Below are 12,485 nucleotides of genomic sequence, written 5' to 3'. Positions count from 1 at the left end.
CTACACAATACCTAAACTTAACAACTACCTCACTAACTATTAATAAGCAGTAGGAGTTTATTGAGGTAAAAGTCATAGCTAATAGTGAATATGTGTTCTCTATACTAAAGTGTTACCATTTATTTTAACCAAACTTCTTTTTTAACATTGTTATTGGAGCATCATGCTGCTTTTGCTGAAGTGCACCGTGGGTGGTGACCCCAAGCAATGGTAATGATTTCAGCATGAGGGCATGAGGCGCAGGTCAAATCTGTGTTTGCATCTCTGCTGTGGGATTACCTGCAGGCTGACATTGTGATCTGAGCAAAAGCCCTTGTGATAAGCTTTATTGAATTACAAATAAAGCATGGCATCAGTAAACTATTATGATAAAGCCCTGCATATTTAGACACTATTATGTTGACGACACCATCTGATACTATCACTAAAACATGGAAGTAGCTAGCATAAAGGTGCACCACAGCTATTTGTCTTTTTTTTTTCCTCCAGTGAAAAGTTGGATCTTCAGGTTGGAGTTGTTTTTGATAGTTACATACCATACAAAAAAAGCTATTGAACATTTAAGACACAGTGATCTTTTGCGATCGAATGCGGCATGTATCAGCACACTATATGGGGTAAGTTTTCACAAAATAAACCTGCTGTCTATTGCCTTTTCTACTCAAAACTATATAGTCCCTGTGTGACAACTAGCCCCAGTCTGCACTCTGTTACTTCCTTAGACAGGTTACACATTTTATCTGCCCTTGTGAAAAAGAACTACACTTAAGCATACTTGGAAATAATATAGGTCTACTTTAAAAGAATATGCTTAAGTACAAACTGAATGTAATGTTTCTGGACACTTAATTGCAAGAAAATGAAAATGTATTATATTTTAAATGTATTACCTGAATTTAGAGTGCTTTTCTGACACACTTAAGAAGGACTTAAGTACATCTTTATATGTAATTTTATAATTACTTCTGTTGTCTTTGAAATATAGTTAAAAGTGTACTGACAAGCATTTATGATAAACTAAAATATACTTTAATGTCATTTCTATTGAACTTGTATAGCATGTATGTAAATATATTTGTAATTACCCATTTGTAATGATGAAGTTGCAATTTAAAATATATTAACTTTAAATGTAATATCAAATAACACACTATAGTTAAGAATGGGTTATTCTAAGCTCAGTTGCATGTAATAATGCATAATTTACTGTTATTACTCCAGTAACAAGGGCACTGTAAAATAAAGTGTTACCAAATATACTTTAAAGTACACTACAAGTGCACATTCAGTAGGCCTACAATTAAGCACACTTCTTTTTCACAAGGGCGGTGTCTGTAGTTGCAGTTGAATGGAGGGCACAAACCCACACAGAGGTTTATCAGTGTTGTTGTTGTCAGTGACGTGTGTCGATGACTGCTGACGGTCAACTGGTTGAGGTCTTGTTGATGGAAATCTCGGCATGTAGCCTCCAACAATCTCACAGGAGAATAATTTATGTTTACATTCCTCTCAGATGAGTCTTCAAAATACAGTACATATTGTCACATTCTGGTGTGGCATGTAAAATTGCAGGTCCTTTGTGCAAGTCTCTTCACATCCCTGAAGCCCCACCAATCCAGAGACAGAAATGTGGTAAACATGGTTTAATGAGTGTTCCTACAGGACTGTTGATGTGAATTTGAATTAAATGTTGAAAGGTTGAAAGAGTACAGGAATTCCCAGCTGTTGAATTGTTGATTAATAATACTGATAGGCAACGTCTTTTCATCGGCAGGTCAAAAGTTCAGAAAGTAATCATTAAGATTTTTAAATGCTTTTGAAAGAAGTCTCTTCTGCTCACCAAGGCTGCATTTATTTGAGCAAAAGTACAGTAAAAACAGTACTATTGTGAAATATTATTATAATTTAAAACAGCTGTTTTCTATGTGAATATACGTATGTTAAAATGTAATTTATTCCTGTGATCACATGATCAGTGTCACATGATCCTTCAGAAATCAATGATATGCTGATTTGATGCTCAATTATGAAAACTATAAAGTGTTTATTTTAAATTGTAATATTTCAAAATATGTATTAAATATTGTATTTTTGATTAAATAAATGCAGTCTTGGTGAGCAGAAGAAATCTAAAAATTGACCGATATTTTAATTACAGACTAACATTTCTGTCACATTGAAAGCCTGGCTGTAGAAAACTGTATTTTTCTTTTTGTGATTGTCAGAGCTTGATGGCAGCTTTCATCTACATCATTGTGCTCAACATCTTTGTGTTGCACAAATGAAAGAAAGTCACGCAGACTGGAACAACATGAGGGTGAGTAAATAAGGACAGATCCAGATTTTTTGGATGACTTACAGTGAATAATTTCATTGTTTACTGCTTTGAGCCATGCTCGTCATGAAGGCCTTCAGCAGCAAGAAACGTGCATCTGTTGTTGACGTCTTCTTATTGCACTAGTGAGTCACTTCACTTTGACTGCACTAAATAAACCCCTGAAACATGATTCATGTCTTTAAAAGTATTTACACGTTTTCAGTGTTTGGTTTAATAATGTTTGCGCTGCCTTTTGTGACTGTTTTGTGGCATTTGTTCTGCACACTTATTATCGACTAACTTTTCATGTTTGAAGATTTGCCGTAAAGACTCCAGGAACTCAGTTAATGCTGTTATTTCAGGAGATTCTATTGGACATGAGAGTTTGTGTCCCATTTGTGTCCATGGAGGGGAGTGTGATCTGCAGGTCAACATCGTAAAGCGTTATCTTCTCAAATCCCCGTCAGCCGGCGCAGACTGAACACAGCTGCCTTATTGTTCTTGTTAAGTTGTTGTACAGAGTCAGAGCATTTTCTGAAATTATTTTGAATAATAAACCTACAATTCAGTTTTGTGACAATGTGGCTGACTGTACATTATGCACATGGCAAGCTTGGCAGGTTTTGGGCTGCCGTGGACAGCTGAATCCCAATATTTTATATTCTTCATATTTTGTGCGGTGGTTTGTTCGCAGCAGTGTGTAACGGACAGTCCGATGAAGGAAGATGATGAACACAGGATACGATAGCAATAGCGTTTACTGGTGATAAACACAGAGAAGGCTTACATCCAGCAACATAACTCGATACACTAACAATGACTGACGATGAACAGAGGACAGGCAGGAACTTAAATACCCAGATAATGAATACTAAATGGGAACAGCTGACAAGCCTTAACTAATTAGAAACCATGGTGATTAATGAGAACTAATACAGACAAGACAGAAGGTGAACTAAACAGAACATAAACGTGACATAACGCCCCTTCGGAAAGCTGCGTCCTCGCGCCGTGACATAAACAGTACATGATGAGGGAAGAAGGCGGCGGTTTCGGTGGAGGGCATGTAGCTGGTGACGGACAGGAGCCTGGAAGAGTTAGCCACAATCACCATGGTGGTGTCGATGGTGGGAGGAGCCATGGTGGAGTCCTGACTGCAGGGCCGGACGGAACCCTGGGACCGATCAGTGGAGGCGGAACCATGGTGAGCGGAGGAACCGGCGGAACATCGTGGTTGACGGACCTGGGCGACATCGCAGGCCTGGAAGCCTGGCGCCGAGCTGCTGGCTCGCGGGACTGAGGCGATGACTCGGGCGATGTTGGAGTGAGCGAGGATGACGGGGAGGTCGTAGGGAGGGAAGTGCCCGATGACGCTGTAGGGGTGCAGGGTGCAGGCATAGTCGAAACCCCAAAAGTCCGTGGCGGAAGCTGGGCGTCGACTTCCGGAGGCCGACCTGGAGTGACAAGGGACAAGGTGACAGAAGGTGAACTAAACAGAACATACACGTGACACAGTGACAGAAATGATCTTTTAAGTTTAAATTGATTTTTACATTTTATGGGCATTTTTAGCTTTATGAAGTCATTTTTATAACCTTATTAAATGTATGCATAATCTTTTGTGTTAAATTCAATTATAATAATAAGACACAATAGAGCTGTTACCAATCAAATGAAATCAGTATTAACAAAATGTATCTTTGCAATGCAGAGGAACCACAGCATTTAGATGCATTTACAGATTGTTTAATGCAGCTCAGAGGGACATAAATAACGTTTTGATGTTTTAAACATAAAACATTGAATACTGATATTTTGAAATTATTTAAAAAATAAAATTTTAAATGTGAAATTAAAACTTCCATTAGGTGGTAGCAAGTCACTCTTGATGAGTGAGTCATTGAGTTTCAACCGATTCATTCAAACGGCTGATTCATTCAGGAACAAAGCATTTGACAGTCTTTTTTTTTTTTTTTTTTTTTACATTACAAAACTTCAAATAGCTTTGGAATGTCTAGATCATCTTTGAATAGAGAAAAGAGAGGTTTAGAGCCAAATTTTTGTTTATGTATGTGAAATTTAGCTAGTAGGAAACATAAATTAATTATGTAATATTTCCCTATATTCTTTTGAGTAGTAAAACAATCCAAAGAAAACATCTTTAAAACAGAAAGAAAAGTCACTTATAAAATATGATTGGATAAACATTAACACATCTGACCAAAATTTCTCTGTGTGGGTACATTGCCAAAACAAGTGAGTGACATGTTCCTCAGCAGAGTGACAGAAAGAACAATTCACTTCAATATCTGATTTATGTTTCCTAAGAAAGGCTTTGGTCGGGTAACATTTGTGAATTAATTTAAATGTTATTTCTTTTACTTTATTAGTAAGCAGATACTTATGAGACAAAGGCCTCTGTAAATTCTCTACAATATAATTCCAGTATGGTGTTACATAAGGAATTGTCATTACCTCTCTCTAGAAGAGAGCTCTGATTTTATCATTATTTTTTATGTTGCTCTACAGAAAAGCACACATTTCCAATCATTATGTCAGTTAGGTTCAAAGAGTAAATACATGGCCACAGATAATGAATACTAAACGGGAACAGCTGACAAGCCTTAACTAATTAGAAACCATGGTGATTAATGAGAACTAATAGAGCGAAATAGAGCAAAAACAGGCAATATTATGTCTAAAATGTAAGTCACTTAATATTAACTTTAATTATTGAACAGTTGTATAAAATCAATATCACATTTGTAATCATGCTGATATTTGGAGGAAAAAACGTCACTCTTCATGTGATATTAAGTATATTAAATGATATAAATATAAAATCTATACAGAGGTATTTTTGCCCCCTTATCTTGATTATTGGGTGAATTCTAAATGCATTTTAATAGACTAAATCACGCAGTGAAAGTGTCTAAATGCGCAAACGCTAGTCTAACTGACTACATCACTAGTGTATGTGTGTACTCTCTAGGAGTGTTTTTGTAAAGGGAGGGACACATTTCTAAGGCCTCTAGATGATAATCATGATCAACTTTACTGATAAACCTGTCGCACACAATCTACAGCCCTTCTGTTATCTGATTGATAGTTTTTTAGCAAGTAAAGGGTATTTTGGTCTAACTGTACAAATGTTGTGGTTCATATGTCTTTTTACTGTGAAATTGATTTTTATAAAGTAAACTTAAGAATCAGTTTTATATTGTTAGTAATATTTCAAGATGAACACTTACTGCACTGAAGCAGCTTTATATGATTATCCAGACATCATTTCTTAGAAAAATCATGTTCAAATGTTAGTCTCAAATATGATCATCAGGTTTTTGAGTATTATTTGTTCATCTCACAATCATTGTATTGCATTATATTATATGTTTTAAAACTACAGAGATTTGATGATAAAACTAAGCATTTAAATATCATCTTACTAAGACATATTATTGGCAAATAATTATTTGATATTTATATGATTTTATGCGAGAGGTCGCTATACTGTTTTAAAGATCTCATTGATTTACATTACAATCATCAGAATTTCATCCATAAATATCAGCATCTAAAACAAATTGTATATTTTTGCTCAATTTAAGCCTCTGAATAATATAATGCCATTTTTTATTTACTTTATTTTTTTTAGATTTTTGTCTTAAGAAAAAAAAAAAAAAAAAAAGATTTTTCTGACTATTATTTCATATATCAGGGTTTACAGGGCTAGTAGTATTAAAAAGTTACTTGTCTTCTATTTTAAGTTGTCTCTCATCCAGCTCTCAGTCTCTTACTGATATATTATATAATAAACTGTGAAATATAAAAACCACCTGAATGTTTTCACCAGCAAAGCAAAGCAAAGTTTCTTCTCTCTGAAAACATTCCTGGCGTTCCATCTTCCTTAAGCTCATTTTATTGTTCCCTGTGGTGCAGTACTGTCCGTGATATTTGGCAGCGATCTGAGTTGATTCACAGTCAAACAGAGCTGGACAAAAACAAGTCCACTCATCAAAACCATAATGATACGCTCTATTCAAGCACTCATTGTGTCCAGCATGAGCAGGACGGAGCTACTTCGAACATGTGAAACCATGAGTTCATAATCTTCAACCTTCTGAAAATATGAAGCTATAACAGACTGAAGAATAACAGATTTTTTCTGTGTTGTGTTGGTTTTGTTGGCGCCGAGGGACTGAGCACCACAGCGAGAGGAAATGCCACGGAGATTGGTACATATGTGAAGAAAACGCTGTCAGAGCTGTCTGGGAATGTTATTGACATCTGCCCAGTAGGAGTGCTGACCTTGAAACCTAAAGATTTGACCTCTTGACCCTGAAAGACCAGGTGCAGAGATACTTTACACACACTTTGATCTCTCACATACATAAACATGTTCTTAGGGGCCGTTTACACGACACCGTTTTCAACTAAAAACAAGAAACTTTAATGGTTTCAGCCTTTCATTTACAAGACAATGGCGTTTTGGGGGCTTGGAAATTAAAACTTTTGAAAATGGGTTTTAAAGTGCAAGTTTTTGAAATGATACCGTTTATCATTCCCGTGTAAACTACAAAAACATAAATTCGTGAACATCATGTGCATGCACAGTGTTTCTTTACAAAGTGACATCGCCATCTACTGACCTGGCATAAATAATACAGTGTTTTTCATTTCCGTGGATCCATTCCATGTGAACACAATCATTTTGACAATGTTTTCGTCTGCACGTGAAAAATGTGAACGTACAACATTTCCGTTTTTAGTACATTGTTGTCGTGTAAACATACCCTAAGTGTTCTTGTGTGGTGAGGTGAGTTACTGGTTCAAAGTTAATTTAGTCACTTTGTATTTTCATGTTTATTCCAGTGCAATGCCTCAAAGACTTCCATTATACATGCATTAGTTCGCCCCAGAATTAAACTTCTGTCAGTAATTACTCATTGTTGTTTCAAACCCTTAAGACTTATTTGAATATACTCTCGTCCATTTTTGGAACTATGACGGATTTTTGTATGCCAAAACCCGGAAGTGAGTTAACATTTTAGCACCTCCGGTTCCATCGTCCCAAAGTCATTAGGTTTTTTGAATGTGTTTTTGGTTAAATGGCTGAATTAAGGTCTGTGGTTAACACCAGCTCAAGATACTTTCACATTTTATTCTATGACATAAATACATAAGTATTAACCATGATTTTAGTTGAAAATAGGCATAGAAAGAATAATTTACCATGGATTACTGAACAGGTATGGATGCTTATGAAAAAGCGTGATATAGCTTTAAAAAAGCTATAAAATCTGCCCAACCAGACATTTATGGGAAAGCTACTGTAAATAGTGTTTGCCAACAAGGGACGCTATTTGCACTTAGTGTAAATAGACACTCCGAAAAAGGTAATTGATAAAGAAAGACTCTAAATCATGTAACAAATGTTTAGAATTAGATTTTAAAGGAAGAATAACTGATAAACCTGATGAAATTATAGATACATTAAATAATTATTTTGTTGACTCACTTCAAAGTTTGACTGATAAATTTGTAATTAGATATTAAGAACTTAATTTTGTTAATTCAGTAAAACCTGCATGTCAACAGTTTCATAGAATAAAATTCAGAATATCATAAAAGATTTGAAAAATTCTAATGCTAAAGATATAGATGGTTTAGATTGTATTAAAAAAAAACAATAGTGATATTTTCTTTAGCACCAATCACTCATTTTGTGAATTTATCAATTAGACAATCTATTTTCCCAGACTGGGTTAGTTACTCCAGTCTTCAAGGCAGGTGATCCGTCTAATGTAGCAAATTATGGGCCGATCTTGTCAGTTAGTGTCTAAAATAGCAGAAAAAGTAATTTTTTAGATATACAAAATAATTTATTGTGCCCTATGCATTTTGGTTTCCGTGAACAGCATTCGACGGAAACTGCTGTATGTTATTTTATTGAGCAAGTGCGGTCAAAACTAGACAAGGGTAGGGTTGTGGGTGCGGTGTTCCTTGATTTACAAAAGGCATTCGATATGCTAAATCATAATATTCTATTATCTAAATTATTATATTTTAACTTTTCTGTAGAAACAATGAAATGGATTGAGTCTTATCTTACATCAAGGAAACAGTGCACCCGGATTGAAACACGTATATCTTCCACGAGATATTGTTCCACGGGGTACCTCAGGGGTCTATACTAGGGCCCCTACTTTTTAGCTTATACTTGAATGATTTTTCAGATGTTTGTCCTGATGTATTTATTCAAATGTACGCTAGATGACACTGTGATTTATGTACATGATAAAACAAATGAACAGGTGGCACAAAAATTATCTATCGTAATGACCAAAATCTCTGACTGGCTTACTCAGTGTTGTTTAACATTAAATGTTCAGAAAACTGCTTCTATGTATTTTAAAATTAAAAAGAAGGAGGAGATCCAACCAGGTGTATTAGTTAATGGTGAACAATTACAAGTTGTGCCAGATTTTAATTACCTTGGAGTTATTATAGACTCTCATTTAACATTTGAAAAGCATGTTCAAAAATAATCTACGCAGTGACACCTCACCTTAGAAATTTTACATTTATACGGAGTCAACTTTCAACAGAAGCTGCAAGAATCTTTTTGCAAACCTAATAGATATCATCATCGTTTTATAATTAAAAATAACTTTTTTTTTACTTTTTTTTTTACAATTGCTGTTTAATGTACAAAATTGTGAATGATCTTGCACCCTCACCCTTAAAAGCATTCTTCTCTTCATGTACTGATAAAATAAGACAAACAAGAGCTTCGTCAAGAGGTGATTGTGAAGCGCATTGTAGAGACACTGATTTTGGTCGATCAGCTTTTTCTGTAAGAGCTGTAAATAACTGGATTAATTTACCAATTAATATTAGACAGTGTCCTACTTTTGCACAGTTTATCGATCATTGAATATTTTTGTGCTCTGGTATGGTTTCATAATTTTGGGGGTTTTGATTTTCATTACTGTGTGACATTTTGCAGTATGTATATTGGGGGATATTTTGTAGTAATTTGGACTGCAGTCTGTATTGTTATGTGAAGGATTATATTTTTACATTTGTGGGGATTTTATTGTATATGCAATTATATCGATGTTTTGGTATGTAATGAGTTTTGGTACTCTCCTACCCAGGGACAGCAGATGAAATTTAGCTCTGTAGCTAATTTTGGGGCAGTTACTTACTGTCTATTTTCCATGTCAAATAAAGAATAAAAAAAAGAAATATTAAGCTGTTACTTGTCTTGAAAATGGAGTTTGTTAACAAGTGGCAGTCATCACACTGAACAGGTAAACTCAGTCCGCTTTTACAGCCTAGTTATGCTTATAATTGTGCTCTTATAAACTATTCCTCTTTCAGGGAAAATGTTTTTAGATAAAGACTGAAAGAGTTGTCGGAAGCTTAGTGGTGGTGATGTTGATTTTGGCTGATCACTATTCTGGACTTGCACACAAACTGCTCTGCAGTCATTTCCTAAAATGTCATTTGTGTGGGAATATCTGTAAACAGGACATTAACACAGACCAGACGGGGCACGCTGAAGATGAATGCAAGAGGAGAACAGGCAGAGCAAAAACTGTACCAGGCACAGAAAGTTCACTGTTCGCAAAATATAGGAAGAAAAATATAAATATTGAAATGGGGGTAGGGGTTTATATGAATATATCTATGAAAGGGAACTGTCTTTAGAATAGTTTCAATAGCATTTTCTTGTCTTCTTACCTCCATATAAACTAGTGTTTATAAGCACAGCGCTGCTTTGTAAACGGCGGTAAACAAGGAAATGCTATATTGCTGCTGTTCCATAAGCGCCACCTACTGACAGAGAGTGAATTTGCATTTTCATTCAGTTTGTCTGCTGTTTTTGTTTTGTGCAGTTGTCTTCTAGCATAATTATAGCATCATTTCACAAAACAGAAGTCAAAACAAAAATGATACAATCTAATTTAAATAAAAAATAACTGCTCATGCTACATGCTTTGTTTGCATCATGATTAAAATGGCGTTGTGCCTCTAATTTCAAATGGCTGCCTACAGATATTTTTTGTTTGAGGCCAGTTTTGGCCTGTAATAGAGCAAATAAACAAATAAATTTGCTTAAATAAAGAAAAAAAAACTCAAACTGGCAATCGGAATTAGCCAGTTTGCTTATAAAAAAAAATCGGAATCAGCCATGAAAAATAATAATCTGGGCATCCCTAATAAAAAATAAATAAAAAAAACATTATTTTAAAAAAATAAAACAGTCTTTTCACTGTAAAAATGCGGTTTTCACAGAGCAGAGTGTTTTTCTAGTTTTATTAATTTGTAGTTTGTATGGATAATATTAATGTAGGTTAATTGTCAGCGCACTAAGGTTTAGAAAAGATAATTCAGCCCGCACATGGTTTTTCCCATCTGGCCATCAACCTAAAATGAGTTTGACACCCCTGGTTTATAGCCTACCTTAATCTTTCTACTATTGGCGACTGCATTTAGGCTTCAAAATTCATAAAGGTTGTGTTCATCTGTGAAAATTATTGTGATGGACAAAATGTGTAAGTATCATAAACTTTTTTTTTTTTTTTTTTTTGCGATAATCCAAAATTCTACGCGAAAATCCTATTGGGATTTTGTTGAGGGAACCAGCGTGATGCTAACTGCTGATTGGCCTACACAGTGACGTCATAGATCCACCACTCTATTCACATATAAACACTGATCAGTGAACATACATGCAGCACATCAGATACAGTAAACGGAAGCTCAAATGTGTGTGTGTGATGCATGAGAACAGCATGAGGGTGAGTAAATGACGACTATCCTTTTGAACGCAATTTTATTTGTTTTTACAAACAAAATTATAAAGCTAAATTTTCCAGAGGCACTATCCAACTAATCCGTTAAAACAAACAAACAAACATGCTTCTAAATTAAAAATGTACCCAAATTTCAGCAACCGGAAATATTAGTCCAAAACAAGCAATAAAGGATTGTTTGGTTTCAGCTGAAAAAGTTTTGAAAGGCCAAAATCACTAGGCAAAATACATTTTTGTATATAAATACAAAATAGTTGTATATAATAGTTGTAAGCCTATATAAATCAAAGGTTATTGGAGTATGTTTTACAAAAATACTATTTCAGTCTTTCTACTTCAATATGTCATGTTTAATTCAAATTGTTACTTGCCATTTCTTTGTAATTTTTTTGTGAAATTTACTAGTGATTTCTGAGTGATATTTGTCAGTGTAGTAAATCCTACACCATTTTTTACATTGTAGTTAGTGTGTAGTTAGTAGATGTGTTTTGACTGTGAAGGATCTCTATTTCAGTAGCAACCTGTGTGTTGCTTCAAGAGAGCCACCATACATTTGTGCTATTCTATTTTCTTCATTTTTGTTATATTTGCATTTTCTGTTTCATTTTCAAGGACTTTTAGTTTGCTTTCCTCCATTTCCTGTGTTTGCCTTCTGTTTTCATCCATTGTCATGGTTACTAAGTATGTTTTCATTGGTTGTTATGGTTACTCACTGGTTTATTGATAACACACACCTGCTCCTTGTTTTCATCATGGTTCATTTTCAGGTGTTGCCAGTACAATACAGCACACAGTTATGTTGCCTTCTCAAGTGTTTTTGGATTGCATTTATGTTGGATTAAACACTTTTATTTTGTTTAATAAAGACTACGCTGCACTTTAGATCCACTACTCCTCAGCCAACCATGACAATATTGTTATTTATGATCATTTGTAATCATTTATATATTTTATCATTTGATCATTTAGACAATTTATAATTTGCAGTGCTTGCTGTTGTTGTTTAATCTCATGATTTTGAGGATTCACAGAACATCTGTCTTCACGAGTAGAAGATGAAAAGGATTATCACAATCTCAAGGCTCTTCCTTGGCCTCCTCTGTCAACCTCTCTGAAGACTTTAGGTTAAGGGAGTGTCTATTTACACTAAGTGCAAATAGCGTCCCTTGTTGGCAAATGCTATTTACACTAGCTCTGCCCACCAATGTCTGGTTGGGCCACTCAAGTTTTAAATAAGACGTACATAATTCAACATCTTTAGTGAAGCAGCAGTAGCGAGTGAGGCTCGCAGACCTGGCTTTTAATGCGATCGATGCGAGTTCGAATCCGCCTTTTGCCGAGCT

The 12,485-nt window shown here is 35.0% G+C and overlaps 1 long non-coding RNA gene across 1 annotated transcript; it reads left to right on the top strand.

Annotated features, from left to right (window-relative positions):
• The first annotated feature begins 1,970 nt into the window (after positions 1-1,970).
• Positions 1,971-9,581, top strand: LOC127519366 (uncharacterized). Its single transcript, XR_007931796.1, has 2 exons — positions 1,971-2,317; positions 2,680-9,581. It is a non-coding gene; the product is annotated as an uncharacterized LOC127519366 (long non-coding RNA).
• The last annotated feature ends 2,904 nt before the right edge of the window (positions 9,582-12,485 follow it).

Source organism: Ctenopharyngodon idella, chromosome 9, assembly GCF_019924925.1.
Source record: "Ctenopharyngodon idella isolate HZGC_01 chromosome 9, HZGC01, whole genome shotgun sequence".
In the NCBI taxonomy this organism is placed as follows: domain Eukaryota; kingdom Metazoa; phylum Chordata; class Actinopteri; order Cypriniformes; family Xenocyprididae; genus Ctenopharyngodon; species Ctenopharyngodon idella.
The sequence above is the reverse complement of the archived record's forward strand: the minus strand, read 5'-3'. Positions and strand labels throughout refer to the sequence as shown.